Below are 16,236 nucleotides of genomic sequence, written 5' to 3' on the forward strand. Positions count from 1 at the left end.
GCAAGTAGGGTTACTAGTAGACAACCTTTTCTTTTATTGCAAAGTTGGAATGCTTCGGCCCTATCCATTCTGTTGGTGATAGTCTGGTTGGTCTGGATAAGGTGTCTGCTAATCCATTTGCCGCTCCCGGTATATGTCTTGTCTTTATCGCTAAGTTGAGCTTGTCTACCAAAGGTGAAAAGTCAACTGTAGGAGGGTCTCTGATTACATCGTGTCTTGATGGTGTATAGTGTATGCTACAGTTGAAATGAGTGTCCCGATCATCAGACGTTGGTTTCTTGACTGTGGGGTCCAATGAAATATTATCCGGATTACAGCCTCCAGATGATTGATGTGGTATAGCTGTCTGCTTCTGACCATAGGTCTGATGTTACTTCCAAGTTGAAGTGAGCTCCCCGACCTTGAAGTGAGGTATCCATGAACAGCAAGGTTAGAAATTGGCACTAGACCTACAGTCCCAGCCAAAACGCCCAATAGAAAAGGTATCCAAAGGACTAGTAGAATTTTGCCAGTTTAAAGGTTTCGCTATATGCTATCATTATAAGGACTAGTGGACTGAAACTGTTAGTTTCTACCGCTGAACAGGTGGTTGTTGTATTCCGGAAACAATCGATTCCACTGTCCATCACAAGAGGTGTTTCATCAATGTGTTCTGGCACTAGGATGTTAGTCTGGCTCATTAGACTTGATCCCAAGGAATGGAGATCCTGGAATGGTTGTATGTCGGACTTCTGATAATGTATTAACCAACGTAGTAAAGATCTTCTCAGTAAAGCACATGCTCGTACTTTATGGGGTTGAGTCCCGTCCGGGATTCGAACCCACACTGCCAGAGTAAAGGACCTAATCGCCAACGCACAAAGTCAGCGATCTAACCCATTCAGCCACCGAAGCTTCCTGCAGGTAAGTCGTACCAGCGGACGAGTTCTTGATCGGACGATATGTCGATGTATCGGTTTATCCATGTGTCGACGTATCGATGTATCGATGTGTTGATGTATCGATGTGTATCGTAGAGTGGAGATCCCTCGGTATCGATCTGTAGGAGAGGCGAAACTGTCGATCCTCCGATCGGACTGTCCCAATATTAGCGTCTTGTCGATAATGGTGAAGTATGTCGATAATGGTGAAGTAAGGTGATCTATGATCCAACGAAGGATGACGGTCCTGTCGATCCTCCGAGGTACGATCTGGTGAACTGTCGACATGGTAGTCCATGTGTCGATGCATCGATGTGTAACGTCGAGTGGAGATCCCTCGGGTATCGATCTGAAGAAAAGGCGAAACTGTCGATCCTCCGAGGTACGATTTGGCGAGATATCCATCCAAGAACAGCGTCTTGTCGATAATGGTGAAGTATGGCGATTTGTCGATCTCTTGATCACTCGGTCGTTATGATCCAGCGAAGGATGACGATCCTGTGAATGAAGATCCGTCGTCAGTTGGCTGTCACTTCATCGCCGACGATTGTAGTGTTTTCGGTCAGGGGAGTTGTCGCCATTAGAAAGCCGGAGAGGTGTAGCTGTATCCCCTGAGATGTGTTGGTTTATCGCCCCCAGAAGTCCCATTTCCAGAGCAACGTCATTGTCTGTCCATTGTTGTTCATTACTATATATGTGTTACCATTACACGGTGTTAGTCAAACTTGGTATTCCGAGTGCTAGTGTGGACGACCTCGCGCAGGATGTGCCGCTCGTAGGAAACGTCCTGAGGTTGAGCTGGAGCTCCCCTCACCTCATGTATGCCTGAGCTGGAAGGCCCGCTCATCGCTGTGTTTGTGTTGTCTGAGCAGGTATTCCGTTCACTGTGCAATTATTATTCAATGATGACATGTTGTGCATAAGCGTTCCGGGTCAGTGATGTCGATTGTGTCCTATATTCCCCCAAGAGCTAAATCCCCGTCAACATTCGCGTTGACAGTCCCAACAACCAGGTCATTATGATCTCAGCACCTAGCGCTTATTGTTACGGCTTGAGGGAAAAGAAACAGACATGAGCAGACAGGGTGATATGTATATGTTGAATTTTCCGTTTTCTCTAGGATATCAGATACAATTATATGTATGTTAAGAAACGACGACAATGTCGTACATATTTATGTATGTGGTTTATTATTAAAGATATTACGAGTGCATAAAGCCCTACCTAACCTGATGTATTACTAGCCTAAGGCTATTAGATGTAGATTTTGTCGCTTCACACTGATTAGAATTAGAATACAATGAACTGCGAGATATTTTTTTAAACAATACTTCCAAGTAATGTTCATTTCATTTTCGACTGACGACAAACAAACCAATGCTCTTTTTATCAATCATACTTAACTTTGCAAATACATAATTTGGTAAAACCGAAGAAAATACTCATATAATACTATAAAAAGTTTATATAATTGAAAGCAATCATTTTCTTTCTTTAATAAATCTTCTCACTTCTATGCAAGACTAATATAATATTTGCATGCCGTCCAGACATATGACTCCAATTTGAGGGGTTTTGAGTGGAAATAATTGTGAATGTTGTACTTTGTAAATGAACATGGCATTCTATGGGTTAATGTGCAATAAGAATACCGTGACGTCACATGTAACATTCAAGTATGAATGAATAATGAATTGCGCATGCGTGTTGTATGGTGTGGGTCTGATGCTCGCATCACTTCCCTTACAACAAGGAAGAAGCCATAGGCAGGAGAGGTGGGTTACAGTGAGTTTGCTGATTTCTATATATTTGTATGTACATGAAGGCTTAATGTGTTATTAACATGTATGATATCAGATCCAATCAAACCTTAAGAAACGATGATAACGGCGTGTGTATTTTTGTGGTTTATTGAAAAGCGATAATCAGATAGTAAGCGTGCTTTAAGCCCTACTCAATAAACTTTTTAAGCACCAATGTCTAGGACGTCCATGTTGTGGCTTCACTTAAGTTTAGAAACATTATCTACGGAACCTCTAATCAACATTATTTAAGACAATTCGTTCAAGTAATGATCATTTTTCACTGATGACTGACAACACAGTTTTTTCATCATATAGAAATGGCCAATATATATTTTGGGGATGCTATAAAAACATACTCATAGATAGAGTTAGTATCATTGAAAGGAATCCTTTTCTCTCTTTAAAGCTTTCTACAGACTAACATACTTGACTAATATAATATTTGCATGCCGCCAAGATGTATTACTCGAGGTAGTGACAATTATAGAGATTTGAGTAAATTGTTTCAGACAGACAGACAGACAGACAGACAGACAACTTATTCCGTATGTAAGGCCATGTGGCCCATAGTACAGTTCAGTTTCAACAAGTACAGTTAAGTCTCGTTAAATGTATTGAAATGTATTCAAGAAAGTGAATATTCCACAGGAGAAAACACTGATAATAATAGTAATACTATTGATGCAAATCAGGTTGATGATGATGATGATGTGTTGAAATGTGACTCTATTATGTCATCCTCTGATGTTACAAATGGCACAGTCACTCTTATCCAAAATAATTTAGTTGCAACAAAATCTATTTTTCATATGTCTGAGGTTCCTTCTGATCACCCCCCAAAATTGACTGCATAAACAAGCAGGTAAATAATAGGGCCAATGATATTGCTAAACATAATAACATTGCAGAGAGTTGTATTCCAGAAATAATACTGGTGAAAATGATAATACTAATTATGCAAATCAGGTTGATGTTGATGCCGGGGATGACGATGATGATGATTCTGATTATGATGATGATGATGATGTGTTGAAATGTGACTCGAATATACCATCCCCTGATGTTACAAATGACACAGTCAATCTTATCCAAAATATCTTATTTGATACAAAATCTATTTTTCACATGTCTGAGGCTCCCATTGAACACACCCAAACAATTGACTGCATAAACAAGCAGATAAATAATAGGGCCAATGATATTGCTAAGCATAATAACATTGCAGAGAATTGTATTACAGAATGTGAGTATTCCCCGGGAGAAAACACTGGAAATAATAATAATAATATTGATGCAAATCAGGCTGGTGATGAAGATGAAGATGATGATGATGATGTGTTGAAACCCTCGGAGACAATACTGGTGATAATGATAAAAGAAATGATGCAAGTCAGGTTGATGATGACGGAGGTGGGGGTGATGATGATGATGATGATGATGATGATGATGATGATGATTTTACAGATAGTGATGATGCTGATGATCCTATAATTAGAAATGATATTATTATAAATAGGTTCTAGGCTTAAATGAATGTGGACTTAGAAAACGATTGGAGTATAAAGAATTTAATAACCTGCTTAAAAGTAGAGATACATGTATAATTGGCCTTCAAGAGACAAAAACTGATTCCTTGGATTACTTACAAATTGATGGATATAATCTATTTCTTAGAAAAAAGAAAATCAGGGGGTTTAGGTATTGCAATAAGAAATAAATATGTAAATTATATTGCTCCTAATTATTTAACTTGGACCAAGATTTCTACTTAGGCAATGCCTACATCCCCCCCCTCCCCTCGCCCTCGCTCGCGTGAATCAAACCATGTGACCCACTTTCCGTCAACAATCTTGTCTTTCACGTCGGTGTCACACAAAGGTAGATCTGTGGTGAATTACACCATTGTACCCCATGAACAGTTACATGATATAGTTGACTTTAATGTACACCTTATGACCGAAGTACTCAATATTACATACCAAGTTGGCTGTGGCACTATACCTTGATAAACATAACCTTCAACCGGCCAGTGAAACGCACTTGTAACAACTCTGATCGAAATACAGCAATCACAACCGAGAGTATCCCGAGATATCACGCTACACACCTACCTGAAGATTTTTTGAACGATGAAACTACTGAAGCCACCGTCCATGAAACAATTCGGAAGATAGAAGAATCCTTACAGGCTGATCAAGATATGAACTCTCTGCATACCAGACACTGACTGAATTCATACAGCACGAAAATTTAATGAATATCAAGTTAAAGAGAATTAGAAGTGAACAGGGTGACAGCAACAATAAACTCTTCTGTAGAAGAATGCCTTATTTTGGACCGAGGAATTGCAGTGTTTATGGAGCAGTCTATGTAAGAAGGAAAAGCAGTGTCTTTCGTTTAAAGGCTGTGCTCATCAGAAACGTAACCTAAAGGGGGACTTTCAAACTGAGAGAAAAAAACTTTGATAAACTAAACCGGAAATCAAAGAGACGCTATCAACAGTGTAAGCAACAAGAACTGACTGATCAGAATGTGAATAACGGGAGAGATTTCTGGAAGAAGATTGGCCCCCTTGGTTTAGCAAATGACAGGAAATCGACTGATGTTATCCCCATGGAAACGTTAGACCACGACGGGTCCGTGATAAGTGATACTGATGCCGCACTAGACCCTTTGGAAAAATTCTTACTGCACGCTTTATAACGGTACCCAGAACACGGACTTCGACCAAGTTCAGCATGATTTCGTAAGTGAACGTGTGCGTCACGGTTCAGCTGAGACGTATCGGATCTGAACTGTCCAGTGTCTGTTCGGGAAGTGGAATCAGCAGTTATGCAGATGAATACGGGGAAAGCGTCTGGGCAAGATGGAATTCCCATATAAGTCTTACGAAACCGACACTGTATAGATTTATTATTCCGTATAATAAATAATTGTTTTGAACGATCAGTGTCACCATCTCAGTGGGAAATCGGTCTAATAAAGCCCATACCAAAGGAAAAAAGTGTACCCACAGACCCGTTATCATATCGTGGTATCACCCTTATTTCCATACCATTTAGGGTGTAACTAGAAAAACGGCTTGAAAAAAACTGTATACAGTATTGGCTGAAGAGCAAAATGGCTTCAGATCTGACAGAATTTGTGTTGACCACTTGTATGCTCTGTATAACGTTATTAACAACCGTAAAACTTCAAAGTTGTCAACTTATGTGTGTTTTGTTGACATTAAGAAGGCATTTGATAGAGTTGATCGAACGTGCCTATGGTACAAACTAATGTCAGTCGGTATACGTGGCAAAATGTTAAAAGCTATTCAAGGTTTATACATGAATGTGACATGTTCCGTAAAGCTAAATGATTTTAACACAGATTATGTTAATGTAACGCTTTGTGTAAAACAAGGATGCAAATTGTCGCCCACATTGTTTTCCATATATATTAATGACCTCGTCACTAAAATTAATGCGTTAAAGGGTGGTATTGAAATTGATGATTCTATTCACTCAATATTGTTATATGCTGATGATATTTCCCTGCTTGTCGCGGATGAGAACTCCAGGAAATGTTTCATGTTCTAAATAATTGGTGTAAAAATGGTTTTTAAACATAAATTCATAGAAAACAAAAATAGTTCATTTTAGGAATAAATCTGTAACCAAATCTGAGCGGGTTTTCTTCTGCGGTGAACATGTTGTTCTGTATGCTTGTACTTATAAGTATCTGGGATTGATTTTTAATGAACATCTTGATATGCATAAAACCGTTAAACTATGTAAATCAGCCAGTAGAGCTCTTGCTGCTTTGTACACAAAATTTATTCAGGCTGGTGGCATGTCTTATGATGTTTTTGACAAGCTTTACAAAGCTCTTGTTGAGCCTGTATTATTTTATGCAGCTGGTATTTGGGGTTTAAATACATATAAAGAGATTGAAGTAGTTCAAAATATAGCCTGTCAACTATTTCTAGGAGTAAAAAAGAATGCATCCGTTATTGCTATGAGAGGTGATATGGGATGGGGATCTGTGAAGGTCACACAACTGACTGAATGTTGTCGGTTATATTTTAGGCTATATAATATGCCTCATTCGCGTATCCCCTATGTTGATCACAAATGGTCTTCTAAGAAATTACAGTCCTGGGATTAAAGATTTCTTAAGGTTTTAACTCATTTTAATGTGGACGTCTTATTGAGATCGGGTTGACTATAAAACAATGCATCGCTCATGTTAGAAATGTTCTCACTTCTGATGATAACGATAAATGGCTTGCCGCTGTATGGGATAACAGAAATAAACCAAACCAAATTACGAACTTATAGAACTTATAAATGTTTCCCTGATGCCGATTTTTTGGTCAAGAATGTAAAGTTCAAGGATCACAGAAGGATTTGAGCGGAAATCTACCACTGCATATTGAGACCGGCCGATACTCCGAGCTTCCAACACCTTTGTCTCAAAGAATATGTAAATATTGTATATACTCTAATGAACACGATGCTCCCCCCACCTATATTGATGATGAATGTCACTTTATGATGGTTTACGTTTTGTTTTTTTACAAGAAGCTTTGGCTATGAACAGAGAATTTTAAAATTTAGGCAGCTCAGGCAAATTGATTTAAGAACGAGGAATCACTGCAACATATTCTAGCTAAATGTCTATAATATATGTTTAAAAGAAGACAAAACTATAAACGTTAATTATCATTATTATTATAATTATTATTGTTATTTAAAAAAGTAAAACACCACTTTTATTTTTAGTAGTATTGTATATATATAATATTTAATTTATTATTATTATTATTATTATTTACAGATTAAAATTATAAATGCAGCAAAGAGGGTTTGGGTGATTCTGGCATTGTTAGGCTGGTTAGGCTCATCATCAGCTCAGGGCCTTTTTGCTCCTTCTACACGCAGCCCAGACTTCTCCCAGGAAGCGCTGCCTAGTCAAACCCAACCAGAACTTTTCGGAGAATGTGAAGACTGCCCAACACTGCAGTCTTCTGCATTACCCAGATTGTCAGAAGGGCTGTATTCCTGGTAGCAAACCCGGGTACTATCCCAATGTCAGTCAACAGACTGGGAGGTACCAAACCTAAGGCGCCGAAAACAATCGGGAGTCGGATAACTTGGTACTTGGGATGCAAGCGTGACATTTCGAAAGCGAGGTCCGCATATTTGACATGTTTTTCCTCAATCTTGTCAATCACATTACTGTCAAATGGGTCAGAAAATTCAATGATATAAATAATTTCATTGGATTTATCAAAAAGGACAAGATCAGGTTTGTTGGCCTGGATATGTCTGAGGCTGTATACGGGCCTATTCTAAAGAATTGTGTATATATCATTTTCCATGACGCCCTCTCCATATTCCGGGTCGTACTATGGATGGATCTCTGTGTCAAAACCACAAGCATGACGAGGACGGTAATAATATGATCGAGCCACTCCATCAAGTCGCTTAAGATACTGTGTCTGTGCCAAAGCTGTGCATCCACTCACAATGTGTTGGACAGTCTCATTAAATTCATTACATAATCTACATTTCATATTCACATTTTGATGCAAAATCACACATTGACTTTCACAACTGACCGAAGCTTTTCACAAAAATATCAAACAATCGCCAAAAGAATTTTGGAAATATTAAATAAACAACGTACAACAGAAAAGAAAAATATATCGGATATTGCTAGCTTCTTTGAATTTAAAAATAAAATAAACCAGAACCCCAAACAAGACGAAGAAGATTTTAATGATTATGTTTTAGACGGGAATGTAAGTGACTGCAGTATTTTGATTGATGATATCAATACCGGTGAAATTATCAAGGCAGCAAAGAAACTTACACAGTACAAAGCAGCAAGTCTAGATAATGTAGAAAACGATTATATCATTGACAGTGTCGTTTTATAAGTCCCTTTATATCCTGAATAAGTTCGTTTAAAAACCAGACCCCAGTACTTACATTGATCTACTACTTCAACAACATTATCGCCTATCCTAAACACATTATTGTTCTTTCTTGATCCAAATACAACCACCTTAGTTTCATCAATATTAATATTCAATTTCCATTGTTTACAATATTCATAAAAAACAGTCCTGTTATTTTGAAGGTCATGGGCGTTATCTGCAAGTATAATAGTATCATCTGCATATAGCAAAACAATAATATGTTTACAGATTCTAACTACTTCATCTTCCGATATAACATCAATACCTTTACATATTTTCTGTTGTAGATATTCTTCAAGGTCATTTAGGTACAGGGAAAAGAGAATTGGCGATAGATTTTCCCCCTGTCTAACTCCTATATCACCAGAGAAAAACGATGAATTTTCACTAATAGCAACAACACACGACTTTATGCCTTGATACATGTTAAATATGATCTGGAAGCATTTACCTTGTACATTTGTTTTTATTATTTTTTGCCAGAGTCCAAAGCGCCAAACGTTATCGAAGGCCTTAGAGAAATCTATAAATCGACAAAATAGTTTCTTTTTGTGTGCCCTGAGGTATTCAGTGAGGGAGTGTAATACGACCATGTTTTCAACAGTAGAATATCCGTATCGAAATCCTCCTTGTGATTCTGATAACATTATTATTTTCTAGATAATTATTAATTCTTTCACTTGAAATAGAAGTAAACAATTTACCAAGGCAGCTTAAAAGAGTAATGGGTCGGTAAGAGTTCGGGTCTTTACGATCACTTTTTTAATAAAAAGGTTTGGTCAATCCGAGGAGCCATTCTTCTGGTAAGATGCCTGTATCAAATATAAATAATTTATGATACACTTGGATAAACAAATCAATAGTATATTTCAAATATTAATTTAGGATTTCATCTATTCCCGGCGATTTATTTGTCTTAAGATTCGAAACTGCCTTCGTAATTTCTGCTATTGTTATTTCCTTGTTAAGGATGTGGTCATCGTTTTCGTCAACTTGCAATTTCTGGAAATGTATTGATATTTTTTAAAAACGTAAAAAAAAAGCCAAGTCAAGATCAAATTCCTCTGGTTTCTTCCAATAATCTTTAGGGGACTTTGTACGCATATTTTGCATCGTTTTCTGCATATTAAAACGGTACTGTTTGATATACTTATTCATAACCTTCTTATATTCTTTGCTGGACATCAATAAAGATTTCCTATTTTGTTGCGACTTATGGCTACCATACATTCGTCTTGCCTGGTGATAATTCTTACCAGCCGTTTTATAATTTTTTCCAGACCTTTGTTTATCCGTAGATTTAGGTTTATAATCATTAGGTCTGTTAACATTATCTGATATTTGTAATGATGATAAACGGAACACTTCTGCTAGTTTACCACAATATTGTTGATGAACGTTTTATCATAATCACGTCTATGGTTCATTTCATATAAAATAGTGTCAACTTGGGTTACATCAATATTATTTATAAAATCTATTTTCTTCTCAGGATTCCATTTTCTTTCACTGGGCTTCCAACTGTGCATATCTTCAGTGACGGCAACGTTGAAATATATAGAGAGACCACAGTGTAAATCTGAATATAAATTACAAAACTCCATCACTTCAAAGTCAATAACAACATTAAACAAATCCTTTGTACACATGAAATAATCCACTGTGCTAGCGTTTTTACAGGTAACGTTTCCTGTATACTTATCTTGTCCAAATCTTCCATTGCATATTAACATATTAAAACTTTTACATAATTCAATTAATTTGTAACCCAAATTTTTTGTGTGTTTATCTTTATTAACCCGTTTAGGGCTTATGCTTCCAGTTGTGAAAACATCTTCTAGTACACTAAGATCTCTCTCATATACACCATCAAGACCAAAATATTCGCCGAGGAAGTCATCAACTTCAACATAGTCAACAAGTTCGGCTGTTCGAGCATTAAAGTCACCTGTTAAAGTTATCAGTTCAGAACATGATCGTTGATAGACAACTTCTCTTGTCAATTCAGCCCACATATCCTCGTGTGCGAATGATGAGTTCTCGGATGGTAGGTAGACAGAGCCAAGACACTGTCAGTTTTCATAAGTTCTTTTGATACACTACACCAAAATACATATTCGCAGGTGGCAGGTAATACATGTGTATGTTTTCTTATTAGATCACTAATAATAAACGCAAGTCCACCAGATTTAGCTGTAGTCTAGTAAGTCATATTTGTCAAGTTTTGTCTCACAAACACCATTAAAATGGTAACTATGGATCATTTGAACAAATTTTGGGTAATTTAATTTTGGTAACAGGCCACCAACATTAATAGCACAGTATTTCAGGGTTGGTTGGTTGGTTGGTTGGTTGTTAAACGCCGCACTCAGCAATATTCCAGCTATATGACGGCGGTCTGTAAATAATCGAGTCTGGACAAGACAATCCAGTGATTAATATCATGAGCATCGATCCACGCAATTGGGATCCGATGCTATGCATCAACCAAGTCAGCGAGCCTGACAACCCGATCCCGTTAGTCGCCTTTTACGACAAGCATAGTCACCTTTTACGGCAAGCATAGGTTGCTGAAGACCTATTCTACCCCGGAATCTTCACGGGTCCAGTATTTCAGGGTGTCGGTTATGTCGACGTTGTTATTACCTAAGTTTCCCGACTCCCGAGTCGGCTGATAGTTGGATATCACAACGGCTGCAGAGATAAACTTTGCTTAACAATAAACAATTAATGCTTTAAATAAAGAAACAGAATTAATCACTTACTTAGATTACCTCAATCTCATTAAAATCAGATACAAGTTCTCGCTATCGCCGAGGACATCCCATTACAGGTAACGTTAGATGAACCTTTCGCAAACTATGACCGACGAACGTTGGTACTTCTTAATTCCGTTTATCCGACATACTCGTTAATCCGACATAATCATATGCAACCAGCCATGTCGGACTAACGGGTACATGGAAATCAAGGGGATCTTGAACATAGCATAATGTATATTCACCTTAGTCTAAATACATGTTTTAAATACATAATTGCTAAAGATTTGATAACATCTTCATTGTTGGAATTCGGGTAATTAATCATTAATTTATCGTCTTTATGTGTAACATCTAAATTAGATATAAACTTTGTTCTCAACGTTTTACATTTTTCACAAACCTGAAACTCGTCACCAATCTCCGGTTTGGTACAATTAGTACGTATACAATTTTCTTGTTTCTACGACAAAGGCAGGGCGGGACAACTTAGGAATGGCCAGGAGTCCGAACTTGACCACACAGAAGGAAGCGAGCTACAAAAACATGTTTTATATCACTGGAAAGCTCTCGAGGAGACGAATCCAAATAATGTGTGTCCCAGTGTGTTCACATGTTCATAAGCTCAAAAATTGGCTCAGAAAATGCATTACTGCAGAAATTTCTGGCCGAATTTTTTTTTTCTGCAGAAATTTCTGGCAGTATTTTTTTTTTCTACAGAAATTTCTGGCCGAATTTTTTTTTTTCTACAGAAATTTCTGGCCGAATTTTTTTCTGCAGTAATATTTAGCAGAATTATTTTAATTCAGGAGAAATAAGATTCAATCATTGGATAGTTTAACCTGGAGTTGCTTCAAATGACCTTTTTCCTCAAAACAAACATTTTTAGTTCACATGATTACAAGCAATAAAATAAAACTAATTTCGTGAGATATTTCAAAAAAATATTTATTCACATGCTATATTACAAGACAATTTCTTGGGAGACTTTGCACTTTTCATTCTCATGAATGAGTCGTATTTTCTTGGGTGAGGTGATTTTTTCAGAGATGGGTCCTTTTCACAAAAGAAAATAGATGTATAGATGAGTGGATCCATATTGTCTAATATAATGGATAATGGCAGCCTATACGCAGCTAGAGTTTAACTTTACAATAGAGTCTGCGGAATAAAATGTATTATGAATGTAAATAGTGTGCTTTACTTACGTTTTCTTCTCAACATATTTGAAATGAATTCTTTTTTTCGTCTGGTCATTGAAAGCTATGTGCACATATTCTGAAAAGATATGAAAAAAACATTAAAATGCTTTTCATTTCAGTAATTAACACATTCCACAAACTTTAGGCACATGAACAAAGTAAGATAAGTGAGGTGAGTTGAAATTGGGTTGAATGTCGCGTCCAAGATAATTGCACTTATATAGCATGTGCGTGCGTGCGTGTGAGTGTGTGTGTGTGCGTGCGTGCTTGTGCTAGTCGTCTGCATCTTCCGTTTTGTATAGGTCACTCCATAAGTTGTCAGTGACTGCATACTTGTGTAGGGGGCACTCAATGTTCACACTGTCATGAAGCTGAAATTATATAAGGATGAGTATACTGCGAAAATTACATTGGATTAATTGGTTAAAAGAGACTTATGTATCATGTTTGGGAGAGGCATTCAGATAAGCAAAATTTGCTTGTTTGCCAATCCCTCCACTTTATGGAAATAGATATGTTTATATCAAGAGACTTCTAAACCATAACCGAACTCAAAACTAACCCCATGTGTCGTAAATGGGTGCTCTAAGGTAAAAGGATGGTAAACACGTGTTTCATTGGCAAGGGGTACTCAACCCTTATGATCGGAAAGGGGGTCCAAGGACAAAGGAGAGACCAGACCTACTACCCAGAGGGGCCAGCCTGGTACAAGACTTAGCGTAAAGCTAGCCTAGTCTATGTCATCAGCAGCTGGTCACTGCGGCGGAATGTGGTTTTGGCGTTGCTGTTCAAGTTCGAATTTCCGATAGGCCTGTCTCCACTAAAAAAAAATAGATAAATTTTCGGACAGCATAATCTGATGTCAGATCTTAAAAAAGTCCCGAACGACTGTGAAACCATGGTAAGAAGTATTATTATTATTGAGGTGAGGTGAAATTGGGTTTAACGTCGCGTCCAAGATTATTGCACTTATATAGCGACGTGCGTGCACGTGTATTTGTGTGTGTGGCTGCTTGTACTAGTCCGGACTGATGCCGATTTATAGTGCTAGCTCACTGAGATACCATGCCGCAGTTTAACATGAATACCCCACTCAGACACAGTATACTGACTCCGAGCCGACCAGTCCTTGTTTCAGCCCCTTAATGCCGAGCGCCAGACAGGGTAACAACAAGTACAATCTTTTAACGTCTTTTTGTATGACGCGGCCCGGGATCGAACCCTGGACCTTCCGCTCTCCGGGCGGACGCTCTACCACAAGACCACGGAGGCGGTCTATTATTATTGAAGCAACCTTCCCAAATGTGTGTGCTGCATAAGCCGGAGTGGTTCCCCTTGAATTTCCAAAATATGAATCGACAAACGAAACGAAACATATCCAGTTGGGGGTTATTCTTTTTTAGTTTGGTGGGAAAATGATATGAAACACTGGGGTCTGACTGACTGATATAGGAGATTTAACGTGCGCTTTCCGACTGTAGCGTATTTCGCACACGGGCCTGGCCGGACCATTTATTGTATTCCGAAAAGGGTGAAAGTGATGTGTGCAACCCAAGAGGGGGGTTTTAGGGGTTGCTTATATTGAAGTTTTGGAATTTTTAAATTTGGAATAAATGCCGAGGTGGGTGGAGGAGGGAACTAAGGGAGCCGGGTGAGGTGGATGTTTGTATGTTTATTGGATTTTGGATTGGTAGAATAATTAGTTTTTAGATGCGCTTAATTAGGTCTGTTTTGATTAGGAATACGCCTAGGGCCTTGAAGTTTTCTGGTATATTTTGAGGGTTTAGTATTTCATCTAGAGTAGGAACCTTATTTAGATTGAGGGTGGTTTGTAGTGTGGTTCTGTGTGTTTGGTAGTGGGTGCAGTGGATGAGTGCGTGTTCTGTGGTTTCGGGTTGTTTGCAGTGGGGGCAGTTGCCTGTGATGTGTCTTTTAAGGTTTTTTAGGTGGTTATTTAGGTTCGTGTGTCCTATTTGGAGTTTTGTAATAAATCTGTCAATTTTTTTAGAGAGGTGTAGGATTTTAGGTTTTGGCTAGTGGTTTTCTGAGCACTTTTTTGATTTGGCTATTTGAGTTTTGATATTGATTATGCCATTTTATGGTTATTTTTTGTTTGTTTACACTTTAAATTCCCCCCCCCCCCCCCCCCTAAAGTAGCACGCTAAAGGTTTTCAATATATTCGATAACATACTACTTAGATGCGAACTGTTTAATTGACAGCTGTTAATTGGTAACGGTCAAGCCTCAGTGAATTTGCATTGGGAGTGTGTGTGTGAGGGGGCGTCTGAAATAAAGGTGGATTCAGTCGGAATAAAGATAAGATAATGATCTCATAAATTTTATTGAAGGCTTTGAAAGTTTAGGATCGGCGAGACCGTAACACAGAGTAATTAACAAAACGATCACGTGATCGTGGCGCTGATAGACAAAACCCACCGACCACGTGCGCGAGACAATGTATCACCGTATGAAGTGACAATACCCGAGGATATTTAATTGCCAAGTTGGCAGGAAGTCTGGCGGCACGGCACGTACAATATGCGTCGTTTGGGTATTCTATATTGTCTCAGCACCAGCTTTGATGGGGCAATAAGAAAAGATGATATATATGTTTATTTTAGGAAAACATTAATACAACAATTTGTTATATTAATATACATAGGGTCTATAAAGTTATTTTTATCTAAATATTTCTAACGTTATAAATAATAGAAAACTGGCATGTAAATCATCAAAATACTGCATGGATTGGTATTTTGTAATTTTCCGTGTTTTCACTTTCACTGATCACCACAGGCAAATTCATGGTCACATAGCTACACTACAAGTGTCGCCATACAGCTACAATAAGTTGCCTAATGTACATGTAGACAGTATACAAGTCGCAATAACACCATAGGGGATGGAGATATCTCCTTTTCAGATTAGATTGTTTGCGTATTTTTTTATCAAAAGTGGTAGAAATAAATACACTAAAATTAGACTCTTACAAATCGCGTTTCGCATGGCAGCAGAGCCACACATTCACTGTTTGGAGTACAGGTTGTTATTTGGTTGTTGTTATATGAAATAACCGTGTTACCAAAATTCCACGTTCTAGGATCGGCGTTTCCAGAAATAAAACAACAAATATTTTGACGTCTTACCTGTATCGTAACTGCAAGACGGTAACCAGACGCTGTAACTCTGCTGACTGCACGTGGTTCGGGATCTTTGCTGTGGCTGAAATAAAGAGTGCTATGTTTTACAGAAAGAGACCACGTTGCTTGTGCCATTGTTCAAAGACATTGTGCGTAGGTACGATTCTGAATATACACGAATATATACAAGTCACATGACAAAGAAGGTATTTACATGAAAGATATTTCAAATCTCGATGTTAGAGACCTTGAGAAATGTAGATTTAACTGAATCCAATCCGATTTAGTGTTACTATCATTCATTACAAATGGATAATACGATATTGCATTATAGAGAGGGTAATTATAGCTACCTGAAGGAGCAACCATATGTCCACTCTTTGATGTTGCCGCCAAACCGGACGCGTTATTGTAACTCGCAAGAACACTGTGTACACAGC

General features: G+C 38.0%; 1 protein-coding gene and 1 long non-coding RNA gene across 2 annotated transcripts in view; one reads left to right on the forward strand and one right to left on the reverse strand.

The window, feature by feature from the left end:
* The window catches only part of LOC124145842, a 59,710-nt gene that overhangs the window by 19,628 nt on the left and 23,846 nt on the right, over positions 1-16,236 (forward strand). The window lies entirely within an intron of this gene.
* Positions 11,926-16,174, reverse strand: LOC125374608. Its single transcript, XR_007218689.1, has 3 exons — positions 15,803-16,174; positions 12,662-12,731; positions 11,926-12,509 (listed from the first exon to the last, which is right to left on the reverse strand). It is a non-coding gene; the product is annotated as an uncharacterized LOC125374608 (long non-coding RNA).

The sequence above is a fragment of the Haliotis rufescens genome, unplaced genomic scaffold, assembly GCF_023055435.1.
Source record: "Haliotis rufescens isolate VD_foot unplaced genomic scaffold, xgHalRufe1.0.p SCAF_6, whole genome shotgun sequence".
In the NCBI taxonomy this organism is placed as follows: domain Eukaryota; kingdom Metazoa; phylum Mollusca; class Gastropoda; order Lepetellida; family Haliotidae; genus Haliotis; species Haliotis rufescens.